This window comes from Perna viridis, chromosome 13 (assembly GCF_037379345.1).
Source record: "Perna viridis isolate PV_CMFRI_1.1 ecotype Kerala chromosome 13, ASM3737934v1, whole genome shotgun sequence".
In the NCBI taxonomy this organism is placed as follows: Eukaryota; Metazoa; Mollusca; class Bivalvia; order Mytilida; family Mytilidae; genus Perna; species Perna viridis.
The window spans coordinates 36,345,425-36,367,381 of NC_142457.1; the positions used below are offsets into that span (position 1 = coordinate 36,345,425).

The 21,957-nt window shown below is 34.7% G+C and overlaps 1 pseudogene across 1 annotated transcript; it reads left to right on the top strand.

Annotated features, from left to right (window-relative positions):
- Positions 1–792: 792 nt before the first annotated feature.
- LOC148600650 (uncharacterized) lies at positions 793–18,946 on the top strand (annotated as a pseudogene). The gene is made up of 3 exons (XR_015917812.1): positions 793–896; positions 5,234–5,346; positions 13,520–18,946. The product of XR_015917812.1 is annotated as an uncharacterized LOC148600650 (transcript).
- The last annotated feature ends 3,011 nt before the right edge of the window (positions 18,947–21,957 follow it).

The following is a 21,957-nucleotide window of genomic DNA, read 5'->3' on the forward strand; positions in this document are numbered from 1 at the left end:
CTGTATGGACATGCGGATGACCTACAGAAGACAGCCAGGTTTGTTGAGGAGACTGGCATTCAAGTGCATGTATTCTTAGTATAACCAAACTACTTCACATGGAGCATTCCTTCTTAAAATAGGCATGCTCATCACATCTAATGCGGACTATACCATTCACATGGCCATGCTACTTGGAATAGCAGTCCACTCCCCTGCCCAAAATCATTTATGTTCATCCTATCGGAAGCATACTGTATAAAAATTTGAATAGAAAAAACTCATGTTTGTAGCAGGGCAGTGATTTTCTGGATTTTCAGTATGAACATGAATACTGTTGAAGAAATAAAACCACTTTTATGATTATATTGAAATGTTTATTAGTAATAGGTTCCAGTATCGCATTGGTATCCCTGCATGAGCGGGTGTACTTCAAAACATGGAGGCTATAAAAAGATAGTGCATTTTTTTTTGCCTCTCTACAAACAAATGTTTGTCAATAGATAGTAACAATGACATATTAAATTGAGCAAATATCGCACTATAAGATGCCAAACTTTTTTTAGATGTCCTTAGAAATGCTACATAAGTGAATGTTTTATTGAATCAGTTAACATGTATATTTTTTTAAATCCTAAAAAATATGCACTTCACTAAAGAAGTCTATGGGAAAATTAATACGATACTGAGACCTAACTAATCCAGAGAAGCCATTGAATATTGTGAAATCAGCATTGAAGCCTATGGGAAGTGGAATTAGTGGTTTCTAGCCTTAATTTCGTTTCGTTTCGCTTTGATTTCGTTTCGGATTTTACAAGTACTAGTTTGCACGCGCCATATAACACCAGCTCCACAGTGATCGTCAAAAATCAGAAATTTGTAAGCAGCAGACACGAAGCTTCACAGAATTGTCCTGGGTAAAGTGGTTATTTGCCAGTCTGGGTTTTCCTGTTGAAATGAACTTGCATAGAAAAGGCACTTCACATTTACTATGAACGTTACACTAACAGTTCCAAACCGACGCGCCCCGTGCAGGTCCGGGTGTTAAAAGAATAGGCCTGCAGCAGCGCTTAGCTTGGCGTAAAAGGCGACTAAATAGTGCTCAGAACCCTAGCCGGGGGCTAGGCCGCTCTGCCCACAGAGCAATTGGGATGTGTGCCCCAGGTGGTGAAATGGGGTACCCCTGGCGTATTACATGCTGGGGTTGTCACTGTCAGGCTATAATACGGAAAACCTGACCGCAAACCATAGTGGTGCACCATGTTGGGAAAGATGCCACGTTCCTCGCACGTTAAAGAACCCTACTGTGGTATTCTCCCGGAGTAGGAACCATAGGGGTCCACCACAGGAGGCTAAATTGCCTGACCCTACCCACCTCTCCCTATTTCCAGTGACAATCAAAATTTGTTGACCCCATTCTCCTTGTGTCCCATCCCTTTTTTCATTTCATCATTTCATGTTCATTTCATCATCAATTTCATGTTCATCGTCTGAATATAGCTGAAATGTTGCTGCTCGGACGTTAAACCCCAACAAACAAACAAACAAAAACCAAACCGACGCTAATACCAGAGCCACAGGGTAGTTTTATAACATTATACCACGCATTTTATGTTACTCTTTCATATTTTCATCGGATATTTTCATTTTTTTGTTTAATGCGCATTTTTTGGGAATTCGAAAAATAAACAGGAATTTTAAATGGGTTGGAGGAATCAAACACAAAAACAAACTTATAATATATTATAGACTATAGTGCATGTAAAATTTGTTCAACTGTAAAAGGCCCTTTAATGCTAGTGATTGTCTCATTGGTACATTACTACAGTAAAACCCATGCAGTTTGCAAAATATGTCCCGAAAATGTTGATTCACATGTCCTATGTAATGTAAACACCCCCATTGTTATTTTCAAAAGTTGGCAAGTATGTGACTTTTTGAAATTAAGTTTTAGTTCTAATAAAAATGTTTTAATTCAGATGTGTCTTTGATTTTTTAATTTGTATAACAAGTTTTAAACAAATCAATGTGCCCTAAAAATCAAACATCGCGACAAAAAGTGACTTTTGAAAAAAAAAATTACCATGCTCTTTTCTAATCCTAGATATAACACTATTCTGGGACTGTGACTTTTCTTTCGTTAGTATATTGGGGAACCTTAAGGGAAATTTAAACAGTACACGTAATAACAGTAGAGCTCACACCGCTTTGCGGTGCTTGCTAATAGCACTAGCTACAACATAGAAATCAACAATTTTTTCAGTCTATTGTCTATTTCAATTATACCAAGTTCTCCCTTACGTAGGCTTGTCCACACCTCTAGAGAAATTAAAACCTTGGTAGGTGTGGTCATTTTGTTGATGCCATTAAACCATGTGCATTTAACAAGTTCTTCATAATTTAACAAGAAGAACTTAGACGTTAAAACATCGTTTTCGATTGAATTGTTTCATTAAACAATTCTTTAGAACTTTTGGGATTCCATCCATGGCATTTTCATAAAAGTTAGGCAAATTGAACTGCTTTTTCTCTGTCAGACTATTGCTGAGATTGTTAAAACATTGTTGTATAAATTAAGATTGTCTTCCTCCCACTCCGATCACATTGATCTTTATCAAATTGCATTGAACTATTGATACTTCCTATATTTTATTAAATGAAAAGTTTTCATTTAAAAAAAAAATACAGAAATCATTTAGCTTTTTTAATCTTATTGATTTTGCCAACAATGATAATCAATATTTGATTTGTTCAGCTTTAATCAAAGCTGTTGCTATTATAACACAGCAGTTGAGACTATTAGTTGATTGATTGATTATTGGGGTTTAACGCCCGAGCAGAAATTTTTCAGCTATATTCAGGCGATGAACATACAATGGATGATAAAATGAACATGAAATGATGATGATGATGAAATGAAAAAAAGGATAGGGCACAAGGATAATAGGGTCGACAAATCTTTTTACCACTAGAAAAAGAGAGGGATTGGTAGGGTCAGGCAATTTAACCTCCTGTGGCGGAGCGCAAAGGTTCCTACTCCCATCGAATACTACAGCAGGGTTCTTTAACATGCGATGAACATGGCATATTTCCCAACTCGGTGCACCACTATGGTTTGCAGTCAGGGTTTCCTTATTATAGCCTGACAACTCCAGCATGTAACATGACATGGGTACCCCATTCCACCACCTGGGGCACACAACCCACTTACTCTATGAGCAGAGGGCCTTAGCCCCCGGCTAGGGTTCTAAGCACTATTTAGTCGCCTTTTATAACAAGCTTAGCGCTGCTGAAGGCCTATTTGATGACACCCGAACCTGCATGGGGTGAGACTATTGGAAGAGTAATCAAGGGAACCAAGGTTATAGGGTAATCAAAAGAATGTAATCCAGGGCAAAGACCAGACATGGAAAACAGTCATACATCACTAAGAAGATAAAGTAACTAAAATCATACATACATAGTAACAAAAGTAAATGAGCCACTCAGACTCCACTAAAAACTGGGAGCATGGACCAGGTGCACCGGTAGGGTAAGCGTCCTCTGCTTTAATGTGGTATTAACGATTATCAAATAAAACATTAAAATCATAAAAAAAAGACATTTCAGTTTATACATACTCGTATCTGTCCTGTATTGAGTTTTAATTAATTGAAGTCCATTTGATTACCAGAAACACATCAGAGACATTTAAACAATGTGTTCATGAAAATTTCTAAAAATAGACTACTATATTGGTGTGCAGTTTGTCAAGGAATTATATTTATATGGGAGTAAACATCGATCAGCATCAGTGAGAGTTTGAAATAGTTTAATGCAACTTATCATGAAAATAATGATATTTGTAGGTTGTATTTGAAATGTACTTTGAATAAAAACTGTCTCAGACATAAGAGATAACTTGAAGCATTTTAGGGGTCAAAAACAACTGACTGAGGTCGCTCTCTTGTCCTCGTTCGAACATAATACTGTAACTTATAATTATTACTGACTATATTATCAGTCCTGATTAAAGCCTTCTACTTTACAGTTCTTATGTACACATTGTGTAGATATCTTGGGACCTGTACTTACATTTGTTATTTCTTTTATTTCTGGAAAAGCCACTCAATTATTAAAACTGTTAGAAACTAAAAGCATCACCAGACTGTTTTTACAAGTCCGACACTTGAATCAAATTGCAACAATCAATTCAATTTTCAAAGTGTTTTATTTATGATGATTAATAGTTATTATCCATTTAAAAGTGTCAAAAAAAGTAATCAAGGGAACCAAGGTTATAGCGGTAATCAAAAGAATGTTATGCAGGGACAAAGACCAGACATGGAAAACAGACATACACAACAAAGAACATAAATAACTAAAATCAAAAGTAACAAAAGATAGCATTATTACTTGCTAAAAACACAAAGTAATGTTTCTACATGATATCTCTTACTCATAGGAGTTAGAGCTGTGAATAAAAAATAACACATCAACAAATTATAAATATGTACAAAAACAGATCATGCTGAATTTTTAATGACATGACTAAATTTTTTAGATCATTCAGATTTTAGCCGCCACAATCATTGAAATGAATCATGTCTTTAGATACATGTCCATTTCAACTAGCTACACCAACAGACAAATCACATGAAAACTTTCATATTGTTGCTTCAGTTGGGAAATTGTTGACGAATTTTGGGAAAAAAAGACACTTTTGTCATTGGGAATAGGGGAGATAATCGACAGTAAATCAAAGGTAGAAAAAGTCCTAATGCATGTAACTTCAGTCAAACTGTATGAATATCAATGAAAATGACATACTAAAAGGATTCATACCCAAAATATTTTGATTGATTTTAGTGGTGTGGTCCAAACCATTTAGAAATAGGGACCTTTATTGAAATTAATCATTTCCTGAAACTTTGTACATGTTTAAATTACTTATTTCTTTTGTATAATAATTAGTTTCAAATTTTGAAGTTCTTGGAACATTTTCCTTTCTATCCAGATGCTTATGTTGTGCTAAACATTTCTTCACAATCCAAAATATAGCTGTACAGAGATTGAATATTGTTCCTACATGTATATTTGCCTGAACTGTTTAACCTCTGCAGTTGTATTAAGCTGCACCACAAGAAACATCATAGGAGTCATTAACTGTGCTGTAAGATGTAGTTGTTGTGACCATGCAATGCATTATAGTAAGTGCACATGATATTTCTAATGAATTTAAACATTTGTTTCACAAATTCAAATGTACTTTCAGGTGCCGGATTGATTTTCATCAGTGTTATGATAGAGTAACTGCTACATTGTACTTCTGATTCTCAATTCAGCCGTATGGACCCAGAGAAACACCCGACCATGCCGAAGCATCTGGTAAGCTTTCTCACTTGTAGGAGCGAGTTGAATACACCCTTTTTGTCAGTGCATGAAGTGGGATGCAAACTGGCACCATTATGTCAGTGAGATACATGGATAATACAGTGTTCTCCCCAGGCCATTATAGCACTGTACTTTACAGTGCTTTAATTTCTTAGCACTGTGCTATCAGTAATTATTTTTAGTTAAAATGCACTATGGGCGCTGTGCTATAATTTTGGTTGAAGATGAAAAGAGCTGTGCTATGACAGTAAGCACTGTGCTATTCCAAAATAATGGGGAGAACTCTGTAATAAACCTACCATATTTTTTACTGACCAAGAGTAAATGCCAGCAGCAAAATTGACCTTAAGACAGTCAGAAATAGTGTAATTACAAGACAGTTTACAGCTGTAAGAGGGTGGGGAATTCTAAACGACTAGAAAATACTAAAAGGTGTTGCCTGCTTCTTTTTCCTAAACATGACTTTCAGAAAATTACTTGGTTTCATGTTAAAACAAGGACTTCTTGCAATTTTTCAAGGGTTTTGGCATCCATTGTATGCATTTTTGTTATTTTCTATTAACAAATGATGTTTGTTGCCACCTTTTAAGCTCACCTGGCCGAAGGTGTTCACCATTGTTAACAATTTTTCAATACTCTTCTCTTCTGACACTGCTTGACCAACTGGAACCAAACTTGGTGTGACTGTTCCTTTGGGTATCTTGTATAGAACTGTTGTGGGGATTTTTGATTCATAAAAAAAAAACATGGCCACTATAATTGGAAAAAGAAAGTAGGGGTCAGACCGTTTTTTTTTTTGTATTTATCTCCAGAACCGTTATGTTTAGCCCAATTCTGACATTGGGTAAAAGTGTTCAGCATGATTAGATCTATCTGTGGTCAATTTATCGTGTTAATCTGTTTAGCCATGTTGGAGTTATTGCCCTTTCTCAACTTTGGTTTGCTATTTTAAGCTCACCTGGCCGAAAGGCATTGTGAGCTATTGCCATCACTATGTTTCTGTCGTCCATCTGTCGTAGTCCGTTAACTTTTTCAAACATCTTTCCCTCCGAAACCAGGGCATAATCTAGACAGCAAAATGTAGATTTTAGTCGCCAAGAATTTTTGAAAATAAAGAAAAGTTGCCAGCTTGTGTTCTTTTAAGAGAAGTGAAATTGCTGTGAAATTTGACCAAAGAGAGACCTTCCAGGTAATAAACAACCAAAATGGCGGCAATTTTTGTAACAAAGAGAAAACTTGAATTGGAAGAAGTTCACTTAATTGTCATCAGTTCCAAGCAATCCAGGGGATATTTCGCCCCATCTAGCGACTTTGATAATGGATAAAACCAGAAGAACATATTTGAATGAAACATGAACTTATTGAGTTCAAAATCAAAGGAAAACAATCACAAAAGGTAAGGTACATGTATATTTTGTGTTCCTTGATTAAATATTTAATTTGATGACAACAATTAATTTATTTACTCATAGAGAGACTCTTGCAGTGATTTCAATGGTTTTAAAAGAAAATTAATTATTGGTAGGTTCATCTTGGATCATAGTTGTGTGTATAAGTGCATGCGCGTCTGAAGTGACAATTTGTTTTTATAAGGCCAAAAAAAGGGTAATTAAGCTAACTATAATATAAGTTAAAAGGTATGTAATTTCCTATTGGCCTTGTTATAGGTTTGAGGTCTGTCATATTGGTCCCGAGGCATCGCCAAGAGCCAATAAGGCTGTCGAGGCCAATATTTTTGACTGAAACCTATAACAGGGCCAATATAAAATTACATATGTATTGACAATTTGATTAACCAACTCAACTAGATGATTTGTAGAACAGTTGTTTTCGTGTTTTATCAAGAACATGTAGGTTTATTTGCATTTATCGGTCTTAAATATCTTTTTTGTATAAAATGGAAGATTTTATTGTGCTTTTGCAGCTTTTAGTCCTGCTGATCAAAGTTCATGAAATCCAATTCTAACTCAAAATGGCAGTGTCAAACAACCGGAAATTATGATGGTCAGTTTTTGACATATTATATTATTTTGGGTAGTTGATAAATAATCACTTCTTAACAAAAATCAGGGAAATTTATTGGATAACAGACTGCCATATCAAGATGCAGTCATTCACTTTTCAATTTAAATTATAACTATCAATTATTTGAAAATAATCCCACTAAACATGTAAACATACATGGACATGCACATGTCTGTGCAGGTTGATTTGTGCTTTGTATCAATTATAATGCAAGTGTACTCATCATTATGTCAGAACAGAGTTGATTTATATATATATATATATTTTTTTTTTTTTCAGGAAGAGACCACATGAAAGTACAGACCATTCTTAGACTTTAAGAACATGTTACTTCAAGAAACAAGTTCTCAATGACCATCTGATCACTTTCTATATTCAATTACAGTTACTTATAATACATTTACTTATTAACTTCCAAGTGTAGAAAGTTGAATTACAATATTCAACTTATTTGTTTATTATTTGTTAGAATACATGTCCTTGAGATATCAAGGTCATATCAATGCGAAAAAATATTCTAGCGGTGAAGTATGATTTGTCCCCATTCCAGACTCAGTCCTGGAAGGGAGAGGTCACTTCTCCTATTCATTGAATCCTAGATTATGCCCTGGAAACTACTTAATAGGATTGTAAACAAACTTTGCATGAATGTTCCTTGTGTGGGGATTTTTGATCTGGCAAAAAACATGGCTGCCGTTACTAGAAACAGACCATTTTGCCAAATGACAGTCATTTCATTCAAATGGCTGCCTAAAAAATCAAGGCTACATTGTATACTGTCTGTCAACTTAGAATATCATGTTTATCTTTAATAATGGGTAACTTTCATTTTCATGTTTTTTTGACTTGTGAAAAATTTTATATGATCAGATTATAGGGGAGATCCTGAAAGAAATGAATTTTGTAGGCCATGTGAGCTTTTGCCATCACTTGGTATCTGTAGTCGTCATTTGTCATCGTGAACAGTTCTTCAAACATCTCCTCCAAAACTACTGTAAGGATTTGGATGAAACTTAAGATGATTGTTACTTAGGTTTATTACTGCATAAAATGATGTATGGATTTTTGATTGGTTAAAAAACCTCGCCGCCATTACTAAAAATAGACCATAGGGGTCAGATAGCAGACTTTTGCAACCAAATTTTGAAAAAGGGAAAGTATTCACCATGATGAGATCTATCTATGGTCATATTGGTGAAAATCTGTTGTCAAATGTTGGAGTTATTGCCCTTTTTGGACGTTTTTTGCTGTTTTCAATTTCAAAAATCTTCTTCTAAAAAACTACTGTACAGAATTCATTGAAAGTTGGTATTTTTGTTTTTCAGGGTATCCGTTTGGATTTTTGATTGGTTAAAAAGACTTGGCCGCAGTTTCTAAAAATAGAACAACGGGGTCGGTCAACAGATTTTTGCATACATCTCCAAAACAGTTAGGTTTAGCCAATATCTTTCAATTGCTGAAATGATCCTAATTAGAAGGTCTACGAAAATCTCTGAGGGATCAAAGTTGTCAGACGACTCCATGTAGGTGTTATTGCTCTTGAGAGGTGAAAAATGACTTTTTTTTCACAATTTTCAGCCAACATCTTTCAAAATATGAGAGATGAAATGAAACATGCAATTGCTGAAATGATTTTTATTATAAGGCCTACAGAAGTCTCCAGGTATCGAAGTTGTCAGACTACTCCCTGTAAGAGTTATTGCCCTTTAATGCAAAAAATTACATTTTTAGCAGTTTTCAGTCAGTATCTTGAAAACTAACAGATAGTATGAAACTTTCAATTGCTGATATGATCCTTATGATAAGTCTTACTAAAGTCTGGGGAGTCAAAATTGTTGGAGAACATTCTTGTTAGAGTTATTGCCCTTGATAAACAAAAATTTAACGAGGTAAGTAATCCTGGAAGCTTCTTGCTAAATTTTGTTGCAATTGGTTCCCGAGAGTTGTAAACATTCCAACAACAAAAATCTCTGATTCTGGGGCTATAAATCCTACAAACAGGCAACAAATCGTTTTGAAAATTTTGGCGAAGGTCCTTCTACTGATGGTGATCAAGATCACTCTCCATCAGAATTTGGCTAAATTCAACTGTTTTTGAGCTATTTGCAAAGTTCTATCTTTAGTAACAACAGCCATGTTTTTTTCATCAATCAAAAATTCAAACGGTCATTTTGTGCAGGATACCCAAAAAAACAGTAATACCTACTTTCATGGTGTACAGAAGATTCTGAGGAGAAGATTTTTTTAAAGTATCAACATCAAAAACTGCAAAAAGGTCAAAAAAGGGCAATAACTCCAACATCATGGTGAACACTTTTACCCTATGTAAGAATTTGGTTAAACCTAACAGTATTGGAGATATACATGTATGCAAAAAACTGCTGGCTGACCCTTATGTTCTATTTTTACTAATGGCAGCCAAATTTTTTCACCAATCTAAAATCGAAACTGTCATTTTGTTTAGGATGTCCTAAAAATCTGTTATGCCAAATTTCATTGAATTCTGTAATGTAGTTTCTATGGAGAAGTTTTTTGAAAGTGATAACATCAAATATAGCAGAAAACGTCAAAAAAGGGCAATAAATCTAACATGGGTCAACAGATCTTCACCAAAATTTCATCACAAATAGATCTCATCACGCTGAACACTTTTATCCTTGTCAGAATTTGGTTAAACCTAATGGTATTGGAGATATATGCAAAAAACTGCTGTCTTGCTCTTTGACAGCCCCTTCGGTCATTTTATCAAACTTCAGCAGACGTTTGTGTCATTCTTTTAAAAGGTCAGATCGAGAATTAACTAGCTTAAAAAAAAAATTTTTTTGTAGTTATTTAAAAATAAATGTTGTGTTATTTCATCACATACTCTGTCTTTTACAAAATATCTGAACAAGTGAACAAATTTGGTTTCAACCACATGTGGAAGTTCAAGCATGTAAACAAAACATCATATCTCATCACATCAGCAAGCAGCCAAAAAATTCTGAGTTGAAAGAAAATGTTGATTATTTATCAACTAATCAGTAACAGGTAAATCACAACCACAGGTGGCTGCACATCGGCTAATATTGACCCAACCTGTCAATTAATTTCCAATAAACAATTAGGAGACAGGTACACTAAAAAATCACCCAGACAGTAATTTATAAGGGTTGGCAAATTTTTTATGTCCGATATTGGAGAATGGTTATCGGTCATTTGCAAAATTTGTCTGTCAATGACCGGCATTTTTTACTGTTTCTTGACCCTTTGTCTGGCAAATATGTTCTAATTTTAGTAATGGTGGCCATGTTTTTGAACAGATCAAAAATTGAAACAGTCATTTTGTGCAGGATAATCTAAAAATAATCATAATAAGTTTCATCCAAATCCATTCAGTAGTTTCAGAGAAGAAAATGTTCGAAGTATTGTTAATGACGACAGATGATGACCATGGACACCAAGTGATGGCAAAAGCTCACATGGCCTATGGCCAGGTGAGCTAAAAAGAGGCCTTTAAGCCAATAAAGGGCCAGAAATCAAAGTCACTTGAACATATGAATATCATATATCCATCAAAAGATATTGAATTTTAAACTCAAACTATAAAATTTTAGAGGATACTGGACCATTTTGCCAAGGAGTATAATATATTTGTGAAAAGGTATTTATGTATAGTCTAGATTTCAAAAGATTTCTAAGCTCTTTCTGCAGAGAACACTTCAATAGGTTTGAATAAACATATAATTGGGTCCATGTATGTGTAAGTTTTTTCTTGTAAATATGCTGTGGTTGTATCATGCTGCACTGGTATAGCTCCTTAATTGCTGAAATACAGATGTATTATAATTCAAGTGTTTATCTTTCATTATGTCAATTAGTATATGAGATAACCCTTATAAGCTAGCCCTTTATGTCGATTGCTTAATATGACACAAAAGGTTCATTAGAGGGAAAATCAACAGGAAAAAATCATTAAAAACCTTGCATCAATATATAGATATTGGAGTAAAAAGACAATATAAGTATACCACGTGTCTTTAAGATGTGAAATTTATTTGAACTTATTTAAACGAATGCTCCTATTGTGCATTTATACACGATAGAAGTGTTCGTTTAAATGCACGCTTGGAGCATACATTTAAACGAACACTTCTATTGTGCGTTTAAAAGAGCTTTTCTATCATGTGTTTAAACGAACGTAAAACGTTGTGAAAATGCACCATAAACGATGCAGGAACACTCAAATGGGAAACGTGTACGTCTCAAGGAGTGTACCAATAAATCTCATATATTAAGCAGGGGCTGAAAATTCTTAAAAGCCCAATCCGGGACTTAAAAAATTGAACCTCAGATTTGCTGTTTTTCAATGAAATAATTCTGTTGGGCATGGCAAATCTAAAAAAATAAAAACTCGTTTTTGAAAGATTTTGTTGTCATTATTTGGACCATGTTTCTCTATGTTTTCCCTGACCTTTAAATACTTGTAACTTAATTTTTAGAATGGGTATTCACTAGATCGATCTATTGATTAGACAGTACAATATAGTTAGGGCATTTCTGAAAATTTGGTCTCATTTTTTTTAAATAAAGCTGTCTTGAGGCAGTCAACACAGAAATTTCTAGTGCTTTGTCATATAAAAAAGTGCATATTTTTGAAATCCTTGGTGTGTTTAGGTTCAAGTCATTTATAAATAATGTAGAGATTATTCTTATAAAATCCAGTAGCCGTGGTAACATACTGAAAAAAATATTACTGAGTTTTAGTACAACTCAGGGGTGCCTTTCCAGAACTAACAGCCAATACTATGTTTTATAAAATATCAGGCACTTAGACACTACCTCAGGATCAAAGCATGCATGGAGTAGGTGGAAAAAAGGTAAAAATAATAAGACCTTTTTCAATTCATTCTCTCACAATTTTAATCCCAAAAGTTTGTGCGAAATAAGGTATTTTGAAAATCAGCCATCTGATTCTGAGGAGAGAACCTAATACGGCAGGGGACTAAAATGTTCCGGATACCATTTTTCATTTAAATTACACCTGTTTACCATAACATATATTACATCCGTCTATGTATAAATGCTTATCTATATTTAAACAATATATCCACCAAATTTCAACTTTTAATTTTAAATTTTACAAAATTTGACGGGGGAAACTTGGTGTGCGAAACAGTGCGCCGTAATGTAACTATATAGGTGTAATACCACTATTTCGGAAACCAGTCGCCTGCACATACAAGAAAGTACTTCATAATGACACGAAGTAGTCCCAATATTGCACCCTATCATTCTCCTTGTTTCGTAGAGGTATACAAACTTGGTGTCATCTGAAAGCTGAATGAATCAGTAATACTCTAAAAACTTTTTTTTCTTTATTCAGTGTAGGGTAAAACAATTCTGAACAAAAATTCTAGGCCCCTTGATATAGCTAAATTTCAAAACAAAAGTAGTGATTTCTGCACCTGTCTACTTTAACTTTACAGTTCTTTTTGAGAAGGCACATAAAGTATGTTGATATTTTTATGAGAGTTAAGGTAAAGGGTGACCATCATAATGATACCCCTTTAGCACCATCTGTACTGATGTAAAAAAAAATTGAGCCTTCTAAAAAGCTGAATTTAACATAAAAAGTAAAGGAGACCAGAAATAGTGGTATTACACCTATAGTGTGGTCATTAGTCATTCTGAAGTCTGAGTCACATGTGCGCTTGACTAGATGCATTTTTTGACATGCTGGTATGATAAATATCAACTTTTGAGGAGAATATCGTTGCTCAATTACAATTTCACGGTTAAAAAAGCAGAAACAATGCATCAGACCGGAGACGGAATCAACTGACACTGTGTCTTCTTCCCTGCAAACATAGAAATATATATAAGAATATCAGATAACAAAATTGCATTTATATATCTTACGATTGGAACTTGACAAAACATTGTTCAGGCTTATTGTACAAAAGATGAAAAAGTCCAGGGCTCGGGTCTTCCCGAACAAATTTTTAACCCCTGTTAAGAAACTATACTTTAATATATGGTCAAATTAGGCAATATTTCTAATTGGAAAATCTCCCAAATATTGTATCCCATGGCGGCATGGGGAAATATTTCAGTAGGGATAAGTTAATTTATTACATTGCAATCATTATTTCTTTTTCAGGAATTGGATCCTACCATTTGGGAGATAGCCAAGTCCAAAAAGGTATCTCCATATTTTAGAACTTTTGTTAACATAGAGAAGTACAGTGGTGTCAACAGATATTTTGCTAGGACAAAATTTCATGACTTTTTTTGTGACACTTTAAAAAAAAGCATTGAAAGGGAACCAGCAGATGAAGAGAATAGCACTTTTGTTGGAATTCAGGGTATTGGGAAATCCTCCACAGCAGTTTATTATGTACTTTCTTGTATTAACAGTCATGACAGTCCTATCCATTACATTGACATGGATGTTGTCAGAGGAGACTCCCAGAAGAGGAAGTTGAAAGATTATATGAAAACATTGCAGTCTTCAGATATTTTAATTATCGACCATGTTACAATTTTTAACAGAAGCATTGTTCAAGAAATTAAACTTGAAGCAGCAGTATCTAAAACAATTCTTATTGAAACAGGCTTTTCAGCAAGTGCTACTAAAAGACAGTTTAATTATTTGTTTGAAATGAGTTGGCAGCTAAGTTGGGAAGAATTTGTAGAAATCTGGATTGAGTCTCTGAAAAAAGTTCAGTACAGCTTGGAAAATCAAAAACAATTTGTGAGTGAACTATATGATAGATGTAAGGACAAATTTCCTTTAACACCACGATTGCTACAAAGAGTAAGACATATGTTTGTGCATGATGGAGATAAGTATGATAAAGACATGAAAGAAGGGAAGAGCATAAACTATTTTCTGATGAGATACAAAACTAGTTTAGCAAATGATATAACAAAGTTTAAGTTGGAGTTCAATGAAGTAGTAGATTCTGACAACAATTCAATGGTAAAACAGCTGTGCTGCGAATTTTCTATACACACTAAAATACTTTTGCATCAGATGAAAGCAACTGAAAATGTTATTCTTGCCCTGAATCAGTATGATTTGTTTATGATAGCGGTGAATATCTTCCGTGCTGAAGTAAATGTTGTAAACAAAGATGATGTTGATAATGATCTCCGATTTTCTGAACTTGGTCTCGCTGAGGGTGATGAGTATGTAAAAGTTTCTTTGTTGTTGCCCGAATTATACATTCATTGGAGAGAAGTCTTCCGCTTTAAGATTGAAGATATCATTGATAACAAGTACAACATTGACTCCAGTGCAATGTTAGTTACCTGCTTCCAGTCTGGAGGCATAAGAAAAGAATTTGAATATGAACTTATTTGGTTGCAATACCAGCTTAAATCTTTAATAGTTCCTCAAATATCAATAGAAAGTCATTGTGAAGTATCACCAACATCAAGCAATTGTGTGTTAGATCAATGTAATGGAGTACTTGTTCTCATGCCCAGAGATATTACTTTTCTCCAACCAAGCTTAAATGATCTTCAGAAAATATCTATTAGAGGTGCTTATCAGAGACATGACAAGAATATTGCAAGGTTGGCAGTCTTCATGCGAAAAGAGATAGAAATGAATAAAGAACGCTCTTTAATGGTTTATCCATCATTTCATAATTTGAAAGGAATTGATTATGTGTTATACACAGAAACAGAAGAAAGTGAATATACCAGGACTCCTTCCAAAAGGAGAAAAACAAAACTACATACACTGTATTTGGTACAAGTAGCAACTGGTGCAACACATACTGGAGTCTCTATTGGGGAAGCTCTCAATATTTTTAAAGACGTAATAAAAAATGTAAATCTTCATGTCATGATCTAAGTCACCAGGAAGGAAAAAGATGTATACACATTAACTGGCAATATGTTATTTGACAATGTCTCAGTTGTGAACTTAACCCACCTAAGCCTGTATGGTTTGTTAAAGGAGAACAAATTGTTGACGGGTATTGTAGAAATGATAAGAGAGTCTTAAATAACAGACAATGATCTATACTAAACTACAAAAGAAACTCAAAATGGAGGTTGGCCTGTAAAATTAAGTACAGTTGACTCTCGTTATCTCGAAATTGGAGGGACCAGGAGAAAAGTTCGACTCAACCGAAGTTCGACTTAACGAAATCAATGAAGTTCGAGCAGCAGAAAGGGGAGATAACCATGGACGAGAATGACAAAATAAGTACAACTGGATCCGGTTACATATTCTGTGTACACTGGGTTGTCATACTGTAATTAATAAAACATCAAGATTTTAATAACAACAATCTTATTTTAACGACCCATTGAGTTCGGATAACGGTAATTATTTTATACACACCCAAGCGTAGACATCTTGTCAAAAACACAAATGCCGACAATGGTCTTTGATCATTAAATAAAAGAAATCTAATTGCATTAATAAAATATTTCATAGTTTTATTAATTATAGAAATACAGGTAACAAGTCATCAAATCAAAATCATCATCGAAAGGTGTAATAAACTAATTAATGGTGACACAGGGCCTCGACAGGTAAAATGATTTGACACTTTGACATGTAATTTACCCTAATAAGTTCGAAATAACCATTGACTTTTACAAGGAAATTCATTGAAGGGACTTAATTTTTACTTCGAGAAAACCGAAATTTCGACTCATCCAGTTTCGACTAAAAAGAAGTAAAATAACATAGACAAATAGGCATTTTTTTCCGGACTTCGACAAAATTTCGACTTAACCGAAATTTTGAGTCATCCGAGTTCGAGACAACGAGAGTCGACTGTACTACAGGCCAACAGTCACTGTATAAAAATTTCTGAAAAATGCATTTGGGGCCTGTGAACTGGAATGTTAGTTGTGAAGAATGCAGAGGTATAAACTTGTAAATCTAAGAAATAAGAATTTGGAGGGTTCAAGCCTTTTTTAGCTCATCTGGCCAAAGGCCATGTGAGCTATTGCCGTGACTTGGCGTCCGTCGTCGTCATTAACAATTTTACAAAATTCTTCCCCTCTGAAACTATTGGACTGATTAGAACCAAAATTGGTATATATGTTCCTTTGGGTATCCTGCATAGAACTGATGTGGGGATTTCTTGATTGGTCGAAAAACATGGCCACCGTTACTAAAAATAGAGCATAGGGATCAGACAGTAGTATTTTGCATATATCTCCAAAACCGTTAGGTTTAGCCAAATTCTTCCTTTAACTGAAATGATCCTTATTTTTAGGACTACAAAGGTCTTCAGGCGTAAAATTTGTCATACGCTTTCTTATAAGAGTTATTGCCCTTGACAGAGGAAAATGACAAGTTTTTTTTTTTTTTTTTTTTTTTTTTTTTTTTTTTTTTTTTTTATACAGTTTTCAGCCATTGTCTTGAAAACAATGATAGATTTAGACATTCATTTACTGAAATGATCCTTTTGATAAGTCCTATCAAAGTTTTCTTGAGTCGAAATTGTTGGACAACTTCTTGTTTAATTTATTGCCCTTGAAAGGCAAAATTCAACCAGGTGAGCGATTCAGGCTCCTGGGAGTCTCTTGTTTGTCTAGAAGAGAGTGATGTAAAGGGCTGAACAGTGAGAAGAGATTTATCTTAAGATTTATACATTATGATTGATCAAATATATTATTGTGACCACATATGTCTAAATTTTTTCCTTGTCAATATGTTGCAGTTGTATCATGCTGCGCTGGCATAGCTCCTCAGTTAACTGTGAATGTTATGTAAGCTAATGTATTTCTTTGTTTATGATCCATCATGTTTTAGCTTGCTGTGCTTGACCTATATTGATGTTTTTTTGTTTTAATTTCATAACTTTTTTTTACAATATGTTGGCTTTTATTCATATTTATTGGTGGAGATATTTATGTATTATTCAATACTAATATATGTAATAGTAGTCCTTTTCAGCTCACCTGGCCAACGGCCAGATGAGCTATTGCCATTACTTGGCGTTGGTTGTCATCCTCATCGTAATTTTTAATTATACAAAACTATTCTTCTCTTGAAACTACTTAACTAATTAGAACCAAACTTGGTATGAATGTTCCTTGGGGTATCCTACATAGAACTGATATGGGGATTTTTTATCCCCAAATTTTTTGAGTTACAGTGCTGGAACAATTTGTCATTGTAAGTCTTGGAAGGATTGAGCTGAACCAACAGACCATGAGTATCACAAGTCTAGGAAGGATTTCTGAACTGAATCTGCAAACCATGTCTTCATACAAAAATAAACTTGTTCCTAATTTGGCAAATCTAGTGAGCTGGGCCATCATTAGTGCCTTATAGACACATTTGATTTACTTAAAAAAATCATACTAACGAATGAGGCAGGGCTACTGTGATAAACAGGACTTCTAGTTTTCCTTTGGGTTCCTTATGAAAATTTCAGTCCTCTTAATACGATCAGATTTGGGCTTTTTTTTTGGTTTTTGAGCTACAAGGGCTATAAAGCAGTGAGAGTCTGTCAACCTTTGGACATGTTCAAATTGACAAAGATATCTTTCTTCAGTTTTCTTTGTTTTGTGATAGTGACTGTTACAAGGCAAATCAGTTGTTAGTGATAACCTTTTGAAGTGTTTCATGTGTCAGTTTGGGTCTGACCCAGATTAAATGTTATAAGCATTTAATTTATAGTTGTGCAGAGTATACGATTTTCTGCTTTTGTTTGCTTGGAGAATGCCTCACATTAAGGAGTTCTTAATTTAGTATTTTTGTGTATCTTTGTTTTGTTTCAATCTTTTGGCAAGTAGTGAGAATAGCTCTTGATGCTGGTATGGTTGTACAAAAGCAAGGTAGGAAGTTCACTCAAATTCTAGCCAGCCCTGCCAAAAAATAGCCAGCCTTGGGCTGACGGGCAGGCTACCATTTCTAATTCTGTGAAAGTTGAGTGATACTTGCTCTATGAAGCCTCTTGTTCAATGAAATCTTGCTGAGGCTTCCGGAAATGCACTGATGAATTGTAAATATATTTATATTGTATTAATTTAAACTAGAATTTATATATGTCTGTGTGTGCAGATGTCTTCCAAAATTATGGGTATGTATACTACATTGATTATATTTATTATATACTGTGAATTGAAAACATTAAAAAATCAAATTATAGTGAACTTTTTATAAACATTTCACTATGAAATCTTTTCAAAAAACCGCCTGAAGAGACCGGGATTACTTGACTGTGGTATAGCCTTAATTTGACTTGTGCTTGTGTGGTATATACATATAAAGATGCATTTAGCAATGTTTCAGTGCTTAATTTAATGTATTATTAAAACTATGAATGAAAACATTTCATTAAGGAATGTCCTAGAAACTGACTTTAGCAGAAAATGTTCATCTTACTGCTGCATTGGCTTTAAAGTTGATAGCCAAATATCAGAAATACTGCAAAATGATTCAAAACAAATTCACTATTGAATTAAGAAGAAGAATTATCTTCTTAATGTAGTAGTGTGGAATTTTACCCTTATATTATGTTATATGTGTATTTACTTTGTATTGTAAAATTCTTATATTGTTGTATTTGATATATTAATAAAATAAAGCATTAGTAAAGCCGTATTTGAAGTAAACTATATTGAAATGTACACGTAATTATTGATCTTTGGTTTTGATTGGTTTTTGGAAATTCCGTCATGATTTGACGCAGTTTTTGGTTTTGAGTTTAGAGTAGTGCTTGGGTTGATGTGATGGAGACAAATTGAAAGAGTAATCAAGGGAACCAAGGTTATAGCGGTAATCAAAAGAATGTAATCCAGGGAGAAAGACCAGACATGGAAAACAGACATACACATCAAAGAACATAAAGTGTTGAATTCAACAATAGTCTCTAGTTATTCTGATGAAGTTGTGGTTGTGTAATGCCCAGTACAGACATACTGACTCTGTTAGTTAATTGTATAATTAACTGAATAAGGGACATTTTTTTTCTTTCTACGCAGAATTCTTTTTGCATTGTCCTCAAAGGTTAACAAGAGCGGCGTTTGAATGATACATGTAAGAGTAATCAAGGGAATCAAGGTTATGGCGGTAATCGAAAGAATGTAATCCAGGGACAAAGACCAGACATGGAAAACAGACATACACAACAAAGAACATAAAATAACTAAAATCATACTTACAAAGTAACAAAAGCAAATGAGCAACTCGGACTCCACTAAAAACTGGGAGCATGGACCAGGTGCACCGGCAGGATAAGCATCCTCTGCTTTTCTAGAAACACCCGCCGAGTTGCTAATAAAAAGTCAAGTCCGGGGTAGACAAATGAGGAAAGGAAAACTATGTCCTGTTGAATAAATCCGTTTTCATGGTGAAGATGGATACACCATAACGATCCACGAGTTCATGATGACGACCATAAAACTTCTGTAGTGATGACTTCAATCTTGTAGCAACATAACCCTGTTCCAGAAGCCTATTTGTTAGAGTTCTAGCGCGAAACAAAAAGTCTGCATAGTTTCGGCATGCTCTGGCATAACGTATTAGTTGTGATATGACCACTCCATACGCAGGTGCTGAAGGGATGTTGCTACAGAGGAAAGGAAAGTTGACAATTTTGAATGAAAAGTCATTACGTTTGTTGTAAAGTTTGGTCAATAGCTTTCCTTTACCATCGATTTTTAAGGGTAGGTCAAGATATGAGGCTGACTTCACAGTATCTAGTATCCTTTATCTCAAGTTCGTTTGGGTAGATGCGATGTATCAAATCCCCGAAATTAGGATTGTTTAAAGATAATACGTCATTTATATAACGGAAACTGAGATTAAAGGGTCTAGCCGAACGATATTCTTTCTTTCGGATCAGATCCGCTATAAAGTCAGCCTCATAAGACTGAAGGAATAGGTCAGCAAGTAAAGGAGCACAATTTGCTCCCATTGGAATGCTGACCGTTTGTTGAAAAAACATGTCCACCACACTGGACAAATATGTTGTCGATTAAAAATTCCAGCATTTTGTAAACATCTTCCTCTGTATATTTGGAAGATGATTTGGAATTACGTTTTACAAAGTATGAGGAATCTCTAACAAGAACTATACATTTGTATCTATAGGTGTACCATCTTTTTTTAAAAGAAGATGTATAATGAATTTAAGTCGGTATTTTAACTGAGTATGGGGAATAGAAATATACTGTGTTGAAAAATCATAGGATTTAATGCTATTATATTCAAATAATAGTATTGAACTGATTGATTGTCTCCAAAAGATCTTTCGAATTTTTCAGGATCCTCATTTCATTTTTACATATTATCGCTATATTTTAATAACGCATTCAAGTGTTTTCTGATCCTTTTGATCCTGTAATTGTGAAGTACGAAATGTGCATATGTGCGGTGCAAATAATGCAGAAAGTAGTTGTACAATAAATCTATTTCATTTTACATAGTTTATTTGCTTGAGTAATCGATGTGAATCATAAATATATCGTCGAATCGACACAGGTATTGATTATAATACTTGTATAGTTGATTATTGATTTCAAGAATACAAGAATAAGGGACATACCTACTAATGCTCAGTGTGTTGATATTTGTGAATACTCGAGGGAAAATATGTCTGAACCTTTAAATGATACATGTCTTGGTAATAAAGGTATCCCAGTGCATTTTCCGACATCAGCATGTTTTCCTACAGGTTCGTCCAAATTCTACGGTTTTGTGCGAAAAAAGCGTAAAATAAGTCGTTTCTATTTTGGGGGTATCAACAAATACACTTCGTCTGAAACTGCGATGCGATCGTTTCTTTTTGACAAAGGTGTACGAGTAACAACTCTCCGTTACTTCGACAGGTCAAACCTGAGAACTGCCTCCGCTCAAGTTAACATTGACGAATGTGACGGGCAATTTAGCCTACTGTGGCGGAGCGTAAAGGTTCCTACTCCTATCGAATACCACAGCAGGGTTTTTTTAACGTGCGAGGAATGTCACATGTTTCCCAACACGGTGCACCACTACGGTTTACGGTCAGGTTTTCCGTTTACAGCCTGACAACCCCAACATATAACACGCCAGGGGTACCCATCCTAGCTGCTCTGTGGGCAGAGCGCGTAGCCCCCTGCTAGGTTTCTGAGCACTATTTAGTCGCCTTTTACGACAAGCTTTGCGCTGCTGTAGGCCTATTCTTTTAACCCCCGTACCTGCACGGGGATAGGATATGAGTAATGGGTATTTATGGGCAAACAGTACGCATCGATTCCCATGAGCATTAATAATTTTCCTACCTCAATCATACATGCTCATCACATCTGATTCTTACTGTATTCTTAACATGATGTAACGACTCGAAAAGCATTTCCTTACCAATAACGTACATGATCATCACATCTGACGCAAACCGTACCCCTGACATGCCCGTATGACAGAAATCTACCCAACAATTCATGCTTAAGTTGTTTGTAGGAAAATGTTATTTCGAGTCGTGACGTCATATGAAGAGTACAGTAGGAATCAGATGTGATGAGCATATATGATTTAGGTAGGAAAGTGCTATTTCATGTAGTATTGTCATATTTAGGGTTTTTTAAACCAAAGTATTGCTATCTTTGGAATTGTATAAAGGTTATTTAAGGGAG